Here is a 15521-nt window from a genome sequence, read left to right on the forward strand (position 1 = left end):
CACCCCCGCCCGCCTGCACCATCCAGACCAGCTTACAACCGCTAGGCCTCAGTGGCTACGTGAGCACAAGCCCCAATAAATCTGGTAAACTGTTTCTTAAGGACAAGAGGCTGGAGGGGTAGTGTGCTCTGTGGTCGTGCCTTTACGCCACCCCCTCTCTGACTAACTTATCCTTCCTACCTTGGTGATGATGGTCAGCACATATTAGTGCAATGGCTGGGCAGGAAGCAGCCAATGAGCTGCCAGTTGCTCTTAGCTGTATTAGAACATTTAATTAAACACAGTTATATGCAAACTATGTATAAAGTGGTTATACAGTACATAGTTAAGCTTAGCTCCAGAACAGCAATGCACTACGTGAGCCAATGACAAAAAAGCATGTGTGTAGCCAGCAGATAGCTCCAATTAGAACTTTGCTGTTCCTGAGTCAACCTAAGTATGTTTTCCAACAAAGGATACTAAGAAGACAAAGTTATATTGATAACAGAAATAAATGAAAAGTATTATATAATTACACGCTCTGTCTGAACATTGCAAATCTAACAGACTTCCATGCGCATTTAAAAGAAGGAAATGAAGAAACTGTCAATGGTGCTTTTGCTGAAATCAGATATGAATTATACTTTGCCTTTTTTGGCTATTTTTTGAGAGAGTGTAACATTCTATTGAAATATGAGCTGATAAGTATCTGGTCTGTTTTACTGTCTTGTGCTCTACATATTAGCATAGTAGGAAGCTGTGTATATAAGGCCGCAATTACTTTGTTGTTAACAGAGATCAGCAACCTTCAGAAATAGAGACAAGAGCTGTACACAGCAGCAAAGATCATGGTAAGAAGCTATACTTAGAATTCACCATACAGCGACTTTATATTAGAGATAAAAATATATGGCATACACACAAAGCAGAGAAATACGTCTGTAAAACTGAGTTGCCCGATATAGAGCTACAGTAAACCATAGTGCACAAATATATACTGGTGCACACTAACAGCTAGCAGGAAATGTGATTGCTTAATTAAAATCATAAAGGTAGGGTACAGACATACATGTGTACACACATACACAGACATGCACACATGAATACATACATTTGCACACAGAAACACAAACACATACGCTAATACACACACACATACATATATATATACACACACAATAAATCCACAATAACATGCTACACAAGTAAAATGATTTAAATGACCATATATACTTATCCATATGGGACTGCACTCTCGTGTCCTCTTTCAGAGCTTGTGTCTGTAAGTATTAATGCATTCACATGCGACTCAGCTCTCCATTTCCAAACTTTTATTATATCATAATCCAACATTTCGGCCTCCACTTGGGCCTTTTGACAAGGTCACAATACATATTATTATTTTATTTATTATTCTTTATTTATAAAGCAGCGGCAGATTCTGCAGCGCTTTCCATGAGACATATTCACACTTATATACCATAATTTTATAAACACCGGCAGATTCTGCAGCGCTTTCCATGAGACATATTCACACTTATATACCATAATTTTATAAACACCGGCAGATTCTGCAGCGCTTTCCATGAGACATATTCACACTTATATACCATAATTTTATAAACACCGGCAGATTCTGCAGCGCTTTCCATGAGACATATTACATTTTTATTAAAAAAATAAAAATATATCTGACAGGTCCGCCAGACCTCGCTGAATACGGAGAGCAATATGCTCTCCGTATTCAGCATTGTACCAGCAGCTCACAAGAGCTGCTGGTGCAACGCTGCCCCCTGCAGAATCGCAGCCAATCGGCTGCCAGCAGGGGGATGTCAATCAACCCGATCGTACTCGATCGGGTTGAATTCCGGCGATGTCTGTCCGCCTGCTCAGAGCAAGCAGACAGGGTTATGGAGCAGCGGTCTTTGTCTTTGTGCAGGCTCGCCAGAAACACGGGGCATCAAGGTCCATTCAGAGCTTGATAGATAGGCCCCATAAACTACAAACTGAGCGTGCACAATTTTAAATGTTTAAGGCTGTCCAAGGTGCTGAATTAAAGCAGTTCAGGAATTCTTTGAAAAGCAAACAGAAAATGGGAATAGTGTTGACATTTGTCCTCATGCAAGTTATTGTGGCATAAATGCATTTAAAAAGTGTTAGATAAATGGTTTATTGTTTAATTGTATGTGCTTTGTTCTCTTGACGTTCTTTGTTGAAGAGTAAACCTAGGTAGGCTCATAGGAACTCAGGAGCGTAGATATTTAGCATTCTACGGCAGTAGTGTTTGCTACAAATAATAACATTCGTATAAACATTGTTTCAGGCATTGCGATCGAGTGCTAAAGACACGTGCATGCTCCTAAGCCTACGTAGGTTTACTTTTCAACAAAAAAGATACAAAGAGAATACATTTTATAATAGAAGTAAATTGGAATGTTTACTAAAATTACATCTGAATCATGGACGTTTAATTTTGATTTAAAGGGACAGTCTAGTCCAAAATAAACTTTCATGATTCAGATAGGGCATGTGATTTTAAACAATTTTCCCATGTACTTTTATCACCAATTTTGCTTTGTTCTCTTGGTATTCTTAGTTGAAAGTTTAACCTATGAGGTTCATATGCTAATTTCTTAGACCTTGAAGGCCACCTCTTTTCAGAATGCATTTTAACAGTTTTTCACCACTAGAGGGTATTAGTTCATGTGTTTCATATAGATAACACTGAGCTCGTGCACGTGAAGTTATCTGGGAGCCAGCACTGATTGGCTAAACTGCAAGACTATCAAAAGAACTGAAATAAAGGGGCAGTTTGCAGAGGCTTAGATACAAGATAATCACAGAGGTAAAAAAGTATATAAATATAACTGTGTTGGTTATGTAAAACTGGGGAATGGGTAATAAAGGGATTATCTATCTTTTAAAACAATAAAAATTCTGGTGTAGACTGTCCCTTTAAGTGTCTCAATTGACTTATATTATTGACTTGACTCTTGGGGGTAGATTTATTATGCTGCGAATGGAGCTGCAACAAAATTTAAGAAGCAGCGTTTGTAAGACCGCAGCAATCATCCTGTCCGGATACGATCGGGATGATGGACACCCTCTGCTGTCAGCATTTAGTGATGTCGAGCGGACATGTTCGCCATTATTCACTGATAAAAATTCTTAGAAAAAATTGCAATAAAAAGTTATAAAGGCTCAAAGATATGAGTTCTCAGGTATTGCAAAGGGCTTTAACAAAGAGATACATATTCATGTCTAAATATGTATCCGTATTTAAATATGTATGTGTGTATATAATATATATATATATATATATAGAGATAAGAGATTTTGTAAAGCACAGCACTTGTAGAAACAAGCAGCTGAACTGGAGGCACACAGCTGTGTTAGGTAAATGGGAGAAGCTGCTGGAGTAAACAATATATAGTGTAAAGAGATTACCCTCTAAACTCTAGACACAAGAGGAGAAATATGTGAAGAAGATTTAGTAAATTCTACAGCGCTAATCCCTGTTGAAATGATGTATTAAATTAGTATAGATCAATAAATGTAAATCCCTTTTAGAACCAGAGTTGTGTATATGGTATAATACTGGATCTTGTGGGAAAGAAACTAGATTTGATACTAGAAAATGGAATGAGTAATAGTGGCTCAAAAATAATTTCCCATGTAGTAGTGAGGTACAAGTATCTTTGGCCGAAATTGAGTCAGTTGCAGGTACGTTAAAAGTTATATGAATACACTCACTGCTAGTGACTCGTTCAACCGATACAAGTGTATATGGAAAAACCCCTTTAAATACAGAACGTTAATAATTGAAGGAAAAGATTCTTAATAAAAAGAGTTCATATATAGAATTTCATATACAAAGTATATATCGTCCATACAATCTATGTGATATTTGGCAATATTTTGAACAATATTGGAAAAAATTGAAACAGAAGTTGATCAGTGGCACTTCTAAAGAGGAATCCTTAAGCGGTCTCATAGTTCACTTACTTCTGTGTCCTCAATCATATGAGGTAAGTGATAGGTGTTTTAAGCAAGCCAGGTGTGGAACAAGATTTCCTCCAATTTAGCCGATTTTCTTCACTTTTTCTCAGCGCCAATCAGCGTTTCCCTGCTTCTTCTCTCTTCACACGATTGGCTCACCTTCCACAGAAACTCCGGTATGTGTAGTTAGAAATGAAGGAAGAGACCAAACATAGTGTGATACCGTAGAAGCAGTGTTGAATCTGGCTGTTCCAATACTTTGTGTACATCTCGGTTCTTCTGTGGTGTCCCGCGGGCACTGAGTTCCGGCTGTACTCTGATTTTATACGCTGTATCTATACCTCATGTTTCTGAGGACAGACTTGTGAGTAATATTTTTTATTCTAATAAATATACCACTGCTTCTACGGTATCACACTATGTTTGGTCTCTTCCTTCATTTCTAACTACACATACCGGAGTTTCTGTGGAAGGTGAGCCAATCGTGTGAAGAGAGAAGAAGCAGGGAAACGCTGATTGGCGCTGAGAAAAAGTGAAGAAAATCGGCTAAATTGGAGGAAATCTTGTTCCACACCTGGCTTGCTTAAAACACCTATCACTTACCTCATATGATTGAGGACACAGAAGTAAGTGAACTATGAGACCGCTTAAGGATTCCTCTTTAGAAGTGCCACTGATCAACTTCTGCTTCAATTTTTTCCAATATTGTTCAAAATATTGCCAAATATCACATAGATTGTATGGACGATATATACTTTGTATATGAAATTCTATATATGAACTCTTTTTATTAAGAATCTTTTCCTTCAATTATTAACGTTCTGTATTTAAAGGGGTTTTTCCATATACACTTGTATCGGTTGAACGAGTCACTAGCAGTGAGTGTATTCATATAACTTTTAACGTACCTGCAACTGACTCAATTTCGGCCAAAGATACTTGTACCTCACTACTACATGGGAAATTATTTTTGAGCCACTATTACTCATTCCATTTTCTAGTATCAAATCTAGTTTCTTTCCCACAAGATCCAGTATTATACCATATACACAACTCTGGTTCTAAAAGGGATTTACATTTATTGATCTATACTAATTTAATACATCATTTCAACAGGGATTAGCGCTGTAGAATTTACTAAATCTTCTTCACACACATATATATATATATATATATATATATATATATATATATATAATGTGTGTATGTGTGTGTGCATATGTATTTATGTATTTATATGTGTATGTATCAATGTACAGACATATACAGTATACACATTTAAACATACATACATATGCATACATATATAGACATAAATACGGTATAAGTGCATTGAAACCCTTCACAGTCAAATATATGAAATCACGTAAAAGCATATTATGCAATATTCATATTTAATAAAGTGTTTAACTGTGCATTTACAATACATGTTTCTATTTACAATACATGTTTCACATTCCAATGTTCTTCACATAGCAGAATATGTTTTTATGTATTGATAAATAGATATTCTTATATATAGCTGTGTATATCTATACCTCTATATAATCATGTAAACATATATATATAAAGGTAATAGAATAAAGCACTCACTGGGCTTAAGGATAAGCAATAGAAGCTTTTATTTACATGACGTTTCAGGGACAGCTCCCCTTCATCAGACCAACAATAAAATGTAACAAGCAAACATTTATACCCTCTAAGACCCTCCCCCAGTGAACAGAAATTGCGCCAAAAACGGTTGTCAAGGCAACCATACACTGTTAACACCAAAATACATACACACCCAAATACAAGTTAATTAGTATCAGATACAATGTACCCAATCTATCCCAGAACATCCACCTCAATCTAAGTGAACATATAACATTAAAAAAAGTACAAATTACAAGACTGGACATAACTTGCTGCTAGCACAGAGCAAAAAAAAAAAAAAAGGGAGAAATTACATAGCAATGACGAAAGCATAGCAGTAATCTAAATATACATCATGATATACAAATAAATATATACACATGCCAATTTGTAATGTGACCAGAGGAATAGCAGTGCAGCAAATAGGAAATACAACATAATGTGCACTTAATCAATTGGAGAGTGAGACACTGCATAAAGTAGGATCAAATAACCATGCAGGATGCGATAAACAAGTTAATAATATTCGTAGCACTGAGGACAATGAAACAAGGTTACATCTATATCCAGCATTAAGCATAATAAAGCAACATCAGTGTAGATTGCAGATATGCCTATCTCCCCCTAACACATCTGTAACCCTGATCACACAGCAGAGTGCTATTCCCAAGAACGTACCGTGTACGGTAACAGTCCAAAACAGCAGCACCGTGTGTCTAGAGGGGTGGATACAATGCACTAACCAGAGCAACAGTGTGGGAGGGCTGTAAGTAGTTCTGTCACGCCAGCTGCTGTCAGTCAACGAGCCAGAGGTATCTGATAGGTCAGGGGGGGCGCACCTCTATGTGGTTTGCAATAGGGGGAAGATATATACTGTTCAACCATTAAATTCCCTAGTGGAACAGTGTCAGTACAACAGGCTGCAATCAATGGGAAAGATATACAGTTGCAGTGAATAGTCATTGGGAAAATGGAATGCGTAGTCAGGGAAGGGACAAGTCCGTCTGTACAAAGTGTCAATGTAAGAACCACCATATAAGGTGTAGCCAGCAGATATATGTGAATAGTGAGTAGACAGTCAGGCGGTAATGTATGCACATAATGAACACAATGAATAAGCTGCACACACAACATACAGCGGAGCCATTTACACTAAGGAGTATGTGAGAGCCAGCATGCAAGAGAAGCACATTGCAAAAGGCGACAGGGGCAAAAAATATAGGATGTATTATAAAAGCTATAGTGTGCATGCTGTACTAAATACCTATAAATCTGCGTGTATAAGTATATACAACAAGTCAAAGGCTACAATGAGCGGGCCCAGAATAAGGCTAGTGGACTCAGTCATAGGGGTATGGGACGCTATGTCCCACTAAGCTCCAATTTGGCCTAATGTCATAATAAATGTATACTTATATTATAAGTACATAGTAAGAGCACTGCTATGAGCTAGCCACTACGATAAAGTTACCCAGCCTGGACAACAGCTAATCATAAACAGCAAAAAACAGACTTACAGTAACCATAGTCCATATGGTGTTCAAACATCCCAAGTAGGGGAGTAGGTACCCAACAGATATATGTAAAATAGAATAACATAAGATACAATAAAATAAAATGAAAGGGTCAAACATACTTATAGAAAGCAGTGCTAATCGTTACCCATATTCAGTCCTTTAGGGTGAATGGTATCCAGTTTGTAGATCCATTCTGCTTCCTTCTGTAGTAGGAGTTTGTGCCTGTCACCACCCCTCTTAAGTGGGGATACATAGGAGTAAATTAGAAAGTTGCTTAAAATTGCATCTGAATCACAAAAGAAAAAAAAATGGGTTCAGTGTCCCTTTAAACCTCTAAATATGACTTGAAAACGACAGGAATCACATTCATAAGAGAAATAGGTAAAGTAAGTCGCTCTTTAAGAATTCTAAGTGCAAAAAACTTATAAGGCTCAGCACTCACAGCATTCACAGCTGACCAATTTCATGACAGTTGCCCTCTGAAAACTGTAAAGATGCTCATACTGCATGCAGTGCATACTGTGGGCAAGATTATATATGTGGCGTCGCCCGCAAAAGCCGACGATGCTGGTTTTTAGTCCGGTTTTGCTATCACATATATGGCGCCGCATATAAATGCGGTGCGTATCATTCACCCATCGCCCGCTAATTTTACTCCCATAAGCTAACATAGAACCATGTCACAAGTTGGTATCACATATTCAGTGCAAGGACTTACACGGCAAAAATGGAGAAATTTTATTCCATTTTCACCTCCCCACACATAGGCAGGCGCAAGAAGCTTTGTGCTGAAAATGTGAGCACTGTAATGCCCTGAAAATAACAGCTAGCACCTAACGCATGCGCAATATCTATCTACCTGTCAACCGCCAACCCCCACCGCAATAAATAATAAAGTATATTAACCCCTAATCCACCAAACCCCAAATCGAAAAACATCTAATTAAAGTGAATGTAAAGTTTGAGGAATGAGTGCTCGTTTTTTAATAATCCTATTAAAAACAGGGGCACTTTCATTCATCAAACTTTAAATTACACTGCTTTTGTTAAAATACTTACCTTTTCTTTCTGCAAGCCGCTCCAGCGCTTCTCTAGCCCATCGCAAACCTCTTCTTACATCAGGAATGACGACGATTCCGGCATCCTCCAATTACGGCTTCCTCCCGGGGGATTCATTGCCTAAAGCAACGCTGTGATTGGTGGAAGGCCGGAATCGACAGGTGGAGGAAGCGCTGGAGCGGCTAGCAGAAAGAAAAGGAAAGTATTTTAACAAAAGCAGTGTAATTTAAAGTTTGATGAATAAAAGTGCCCCTGTTTTTCATAGGATAATTAAAAACCGGGCACTCATTCCTCAAACTTTACATTCACTTTAACCTATTAACCCCTAAACCTCCATTCACCCACTTTGCAATCTTCCTAATAAATGTATTAACCCCTAATATGCCAACCCCCCACAACGCAAAGTACCTATTAAAACTATTAACCCCTAAACCACCAACCCCCACCAGCGCAATAAACCAAATTAACCCCTAATCCGCCAACCACCCACAACGCACTAAAACTAATTAACCTATTTACTTCTAAACCGTCAACCCCCCACAATGCAAATAACTAATTTAATGACTAAGCCCCCTAACCTAACACCCTTCAAATTAACCACAGTTACATTAAATAAAAAATACTAATTTACAATTATAATATAAAACCTAACATTACTTAACAATAAAAATTAAATTAATCTAAAATTACAAAAAATAAAAAAGTCTACAATCACAAAAAAAACCCCAACAAATCCTCAAAAATAAAAAAAAATTAAACCTAATCCCTATGAAAATAAAAAAGCCCCCCAAAATAAAAATACCGCCTAATATAAATTAAACTACGAATATCCCTTAAAAGGGCCTTTTGTAGGGCATTGCCCTAAGTTAAACAGCTCTTTTACATTTAAAAAATACTAAGTCACCCTAACAGTATAACCCCCCACCCACCAAACCCCCCAAAATAAAAACACTCCCTAATCTAAACTACCAAGAGCACTTTTGTAGGGCATTGCCCAAAGTTTAACAGCTTTTTTGCTTTAAAAAAAAATAATGTCTCCCCCTAACAGTAAAACCTCCAACCCACCAAACCACCCAAAATAAAAAAAAAAAATACTAAAAAAAACTAAACTACCCATTGTCCCTAAAGGGGCATTTGTATGGGCATTGCTCTTAAAAGGGCATTCAGCCCATGAAATCCCTAATCTAAAAAATTAAATAAAAAAAAAAAAAATCCTAACTCTAACCCATTTGGGTAGTGTCCCTCTAATAATAATAATAATAATAATAATAACAATCATGTTTTTGCGTACTGTCATTTTACCTTTCTGATATCATATTTTTCTTTTACTTTTACTATGTGCATATTATTTATTACAGCGCATTGCATGTGTCTTTACAGGTGCAGATTGTCTCTGCCTTATTTCTATGCTTGTCCTCTGGAGCGACACTCTCACAGTGACCGGCTTTTCTCGAACTGAACTACACACAGTAACTAGTTACATCACTAGGAGAATTACTGGGTAAAAATCTATTTTGTTAATATATCTTAACATTAAAGTATATCTAGAAATGTTCAATAGTGAGCCAAGAGGAGATGCAAGCCAAAATGTTTATTTCATGATTCAGATAGAATACACAGTTTTAAACAACTTTCCAATTTATTTATATTATTTAATTTGTTTCATTTTCTTGGAATCCATTGTTGAAAAGCATACCTAGATTTTCGCAGGAGCTTGGAGCTTGCTGCTGATTGGTGACTGGACTTCTATGCACAATTTAATTGGCTTACAAGCGTGCAACCTAAGAGTACTTTGCTGCTTCTCAATAAAAAAAAAAAATTGATAACAGAAGTAAATTAGAAATGTATAATCTATCTGAGTCATGAAAGAAAAATGTTAGGTTTCATGTCATATTAGCGCTTAAGCGATATCCGACAATTTTATTGTACACTTCCATAGTAGTCTGTTTAGTGAGGGATTTAGCGTATCCCCGCTATCCAAAAGGCAGATGTTAGCGTATCCTAGACTATAAGAGTGATAACGAAATTACTTAAGACGTGACATAAAAGCAAAATTAGAAGCTCTATTGACTAATTTAACCATTGGTATATAATACAAGGACATATTTGCCTTTTAGAAGGGAACAAGTTTTATTATTTTTGCTCACACTATGGAAAAAAGATCATATTTGTGGCAAAAGTAAATATCTCTCTAGTTTACTTACGGCTAGATTTAGAGTTTTGTCGGTAACGACCCGCGTAGCTAACGCTGGCTTTTTTCTGGCCGCACCTTTAAAATAACTCTGGTATTGAGAGTCCACAGAATGGCTGCGTTAGGCTCCAAAAAGGGAGCGTACAGGCATATTTAACGCCACTGCAACTCTCGATACCAGAGTTGCTTACGGACGCGGCCAGCCTCAAAAACGTGCTCGTGCACGATTCCCCCATAGAAAACAATGGGGCTGTTTGAGCTGAAAAAAAACCTAACACCTGCAAAAAAGCCGCGTTCAGCTCCTAACGCAGCCCCATTGTTTGCTATGGGGAAACACTTCCTACGTCTGCACCTAACACTCTAACATGTACCCCGAGTCTAAACACTCCTAACCTTACACTTATTAACCCCTAATCTGCCGCCCCGCTATCGCTGACTCCTGCATATTATTTTTAACCCCTAATCTGCAGCTCCGTAAACCGCCGCTACTTACATTATCCCTATGTACCCCAAATCTGCTGTCCTAACATCGCCGACCCCTATATTATATTTATTAACCCCTAATCTGCCCCCCACAACGTCGCATCCACCTGCCTACACTTATTAACCCCTAATCTGCCGAGCGGACCGCACCGCTACTCTAATAAATGTATTAACCCCTAAAGCTAAGTCTAACCCTAACCCTAACACCCCCCTAAGTTAAATATAATTTAAATCTAACGAAATAAATTAACTATTATTAAATAAACTATTCCTATTTAAAGCTAAATACTTACCTGTAAAATAAATCCTAATATAGCTACAATATAAATTATAATTATATTGTAGCTATTTTAGGATTAATATTTATTTTACAGGCAACTTTGTATTTATTTTAACCAGGTACAATAGCTATTAAATAGTTAAGAACTATTTAATAGTTACCTAGTTAAAATAATTACAAAATTACCTGTAAAATAAATCCTAACCTAAGTTACAATTAAACCTAACACTACACTATCAATAAATTAATTAAATAAAATACCTACAATTACCTACAATCAAACCTAACACTACACGATCAATAAATTAATTAAATACAATATCTACAAATAAATACAATTAAATAAACTAACTAAAGTACAAAAAATAAAAAAGAACTAAGTTACAAAATATAATAAAATATTTACAAACATCAGAAAAATATTACAACAATTTGAAACTAATTACACCTACTCTAAGCCCCCTAATAAAATAACAAAGACCCCCAAAATAAAAAAATGCCCTACCCTATTCTAAATTACTAAATTTCAAAGCTCTTTTACCTTACCAGCCCTGAACAGTGCCCTTTGTGGGGCATGCCCCAAGAAATTCAGCTCTTTTGCCTGTAAAAAAACAAATACAATACCCCCCCCCCCAACATTACAACCCACCACCCACATACCCCTAATCTAACCCAAACCCCCCTTAAATAAACCTAACACTAAGCCCCTGAAGATCTTCCTACCTTATCTTCACCTCACCGGGTATCACCGATCGGTCCTGGCTCCAAAATCTTTATCCAACCCAAGCGGGGGCTGGCGATCCATCATCCGGCGGCTGAAGAGGTCCAGAAGAGGCTCCAAAGTCTTCATCCTATCCGGGAAGAAGAGGCGATCCGGACCGGCAACCATCTTGATCCAAGCGGCATCTTCTATCTTCATCCGATAACGACCGGCTCCATCTTGAAGACCTCCAGCGCGGATCCGTCCTCTTCTTCCGACGACTTCCCGACGAATGATGGTTCCTTTAAGGGACGTCATCCAAGATGGCGTCCCTCGAATTCCGATTGGCTGATAGGATTCTATCAGCCAATCGGAATTAAGGTAGGAATATTCTGATTGGCTGATGGAATCAGCCAATCAGAATCAAGTTCAATCCGATTGGCTGATTCAATCAGCCAATCAGATTGAGCTCGCATTCTATTGGCTGTTCCGATCAGCCAATAGAATGTGAGCTCAATCTGATTGGCTCACATTAATTAATTGTAACTTAGGTTAGGATTTATTTTACAGGTAAATTTGTAATTATTTTAACTATTTTAGTTATTAAATAGTTCTTAACTATTTAATAGCTATTGTACCTGGTTAAAATAAATACAAAGTTGCCTGTAAAATAAATATTAATCCTAAAATAGCTACAATATAATTATAATTTATATTGTAGCTATATTAGGATTTATTTTACAGGTAAGTATTTAGCTTTAAATAAGAATAATTTATTTAATAAGAGTTAATTAATTTCGTTAGATTTAAATTATATTTAAGTTAGGGGGGTGTTAGTGTTAGGGTTAGACTTAGCTTTAGGGGTTAATCCATTTATTAGAATAGCGGTGAGATTCGGTCGGCAGATTAGGGGTTAATAAGTGTAGGTAGGTGGAGGCGACATTGAGGGGGGCAGATTAGGGGTTAATAAATATAATATAGGGGTCGGCGGTGTTAGGGGCAGCAGATTAGGGGTACATAGCTATAATGTAGGTGGCGGATCTTTGCGGTCGGCAGATTAGGGGTTAATAAGTGTAGGTAGGTGGAGGCGACGTTGAGGGGGGCAGATTAGGGGTTAATAAATATAATATAGGGGTCGGCGGTGTTAGGGGCAGCAGATTAGGGGTACATAGCTATAATGTTGGTGGCGGCTCTTTGCGGTCGGCAGATTAGGGGTTAATAAGTGTAGGTAGGTGGAGGCGACGTTGAGGGGGGCAGATTAGGGGTTAATAAATATAATATAGGGTCGGCGGTGTTAGGGGCAGCAGATTAGGGGTACATAGCTATAATGTAGGTGGTGGCTCTTTGCGGTCGGCAGATTAGGGGTTAATAAGTGTAGGTAGGTGGAGGCGACGTTGAGGGGGGCAGATTAGGGGTTAATAAATATAATATAGGGGTCGGCGGTGTTAGGGGCAGCAGATTAGGGGTACATAGCTATAATGTAGGTGGCGGCTCTTTGCGGTCGGCAGATTAGGGGTTAATAAGTTTAGGCAGGTGGAGGCGACGTTGAGGGGGGCAGGTTAGGGGTTAATAAATATAATTCAGGGGTCGGCGGTGTTAGGGGCAGCAGATTAGGGGTACATAAGGATAACGTAGGTGGCGGTCGGCAGATTAGGGGTTAAAAAATTTAATCGAGTGGCGGCGATGTGGGGGGACCTCGGTTTAGGGGTACATAGGTAGTTTATGGGTGTTAGTGTACTTTAGAGCACAGTAGTTAAGAGCTTTATGAACCGGCGTTAGCCCAGAAAGCTCTTAACTACTGTTTTTTTTCTGCGGCTGGAGTTTTGTCGTTAGATTTCTAACGCTCACTTCAGACACGACTCTAAATACCGGAGTTAGGAAGGTCCCATTGAAAAGATAGGATACGCAATTGACGTAAGGGGATCTGCGGTATGGAAAAGTCGCGGCTGAAAAGTGAGCGTTAGACCCTTTTTTGACTGACTCCAAATACCGGCGGTAGCCTAAAACCAGCGTTAGGAGCCTCTAACGCTGGTTTTCACGGCTACCGCCAAACTCCAAATCTAGCCGTTATTAAACTTCATAATCTTTAATTTCAAATTATTTTTATTATTATAATTATATTTTTATCTTTGTGTGCTAGAAATCCCTCCTAACAGTATGGGGTAGATTTATGAACTGTCAAGCAGACATGATTCACTACAGCGAATCATATCCGCTCGACATTACTAAATGTGCACAGCATACGTTGTCCCCTGCTCACTGACGGCCAATTGGCCGCTAGCAGGGGTTGTCAATCATCCTGATCGGATCGGGATGATTTCAATCCGTCACCTAAAAGGTCTTATGAACGCTGCTTCTTAACTTATGTTTCAGACTTTACAAATGGAGCCCTATTATTCTCATTGGAAGTCACCATGTGATTGTATTTTTCTGCTAATATTACATTTTGTAAACAAAAATCTGTTATGCACATGAAAAAGAGCTTAGTGGTTCATAATGGCCATTCCCACAGCTATAAGGTAAGTGAGCAAAAAAGTTTATCAAATACTAAAAAACTGTAATACACATTAAAATGCTTTCTTTTTGATAATGGAAGAAAACTTAAATGCCCCTTTAATTAAGATAATATTTATCTAATTCCAGATATACCGATAGACAACATGCCTACGTGGTGAAGTTTCCTCATCACCAATGCAGAAGATTGCATATCCCCGGAGCTGTAGACAGAGCACTGAGAAACGAAAGGCCAAATCGGAGGGATATATTTTCAAACCAAAGGATTTATGAGGGATAATAGCCACATACAAAGATCTAAACCCAGGCAGAGAACATTCTGAGCATCGTCTGCTTTATCCTATTGGTTCTTCTCCAGTAGACAATCTACTGAACAGAAATCCTAGAGCTGGGTGTGTTTTGTTTTACACGCTGAATTCTCCCTGTACAAGAAATTGTGCAAATTCTACGTCAAGATATAACATCATAGATGGGCTGCGTGTGTTTAGAAATATCAGGAATAAAGCTTTTGTTTTCAAAAAGATCTTTAGATATGACCAGAACCAACGAGAAAGCGATGTTTGGTCAGCATGGGAAGATATTAATAGGCAAATACCTTTTTATCGCTGTGACAGAGACAGGTGCCAGCAATGCTTTGTAGATAACACAAGGAACAATAACTGCATGAATCAATATGATGCTAAAATGAACCAGACCAGTTATGAGAGTATTAAGAAGCTATATAAATGTAAAACAGATAACAGCCCCCACTCTCATCAGTAGTTCATACAGCTGCAGAATAAAGTTAAACAAAAAAATTATAAGAAGCAAATTATAGCAAACGGGTACCACAGGATTTTCAAGGGGATTTTCTATGGGTTTTTGAGACTTTCACAGAATTAAAGGGTATAATGAAAGTAACCAAGGCAGCTAATTAATTAAAAAATGATGAAGCTTGTGTAAATTGTCTGATAGTGGGTTTCATGTTTTTTATTTCATGATTCAGATACAGCATGACATTTTAAGCAACTTTCTAATTTACTCCTATTATCAATTTTACTTTGTTTTCTTGGTATCTTTTTGAAAAAGCAGGAATGTAAGCTTAATCAAATAAAGCTTAAATGTTTTACAATTTTAAACAACATTCCAATTTACTTCTATTATAGTATTTGCTTCATTCTTTAG

General features: G+C 37.6%; 1 long non-coding RNA gene across 1 annotated transcript; it reads left to right on the top strand.

Annotated features, from left to right (window-relative positions):
- Positions 1-735: 735 nt before the first annotated feature.
- LOC128655228 (uncharacterized) lies at positions 736-14761 on the top strand. Its single transcript, XR_008401736.1, has 3 exons — positions 736-830; positions 9570-9690; positions 14487-14761. It is a non-coding gene; the product is annotated as an uncharacterized LOC128655228 (long non-coding RNA).
- Positions 14762-15521: the final 760 nt, after the last annotated feature.

Source organism: Bombina bombina, chromosome 4, assembly GCF_027579735.1.
Source record: "Bombina bombina isolate aBomBom1 chromosome 4, aBomBom1.pri, whole genome shotgun sequence".
NCBI classification, from domain to species: domain Eukaryota; kingdom Metazoa; phylum Chordata; class Amphibia; order Anura; family Bombinatoridae; genus Bombina; species Bombina bombina.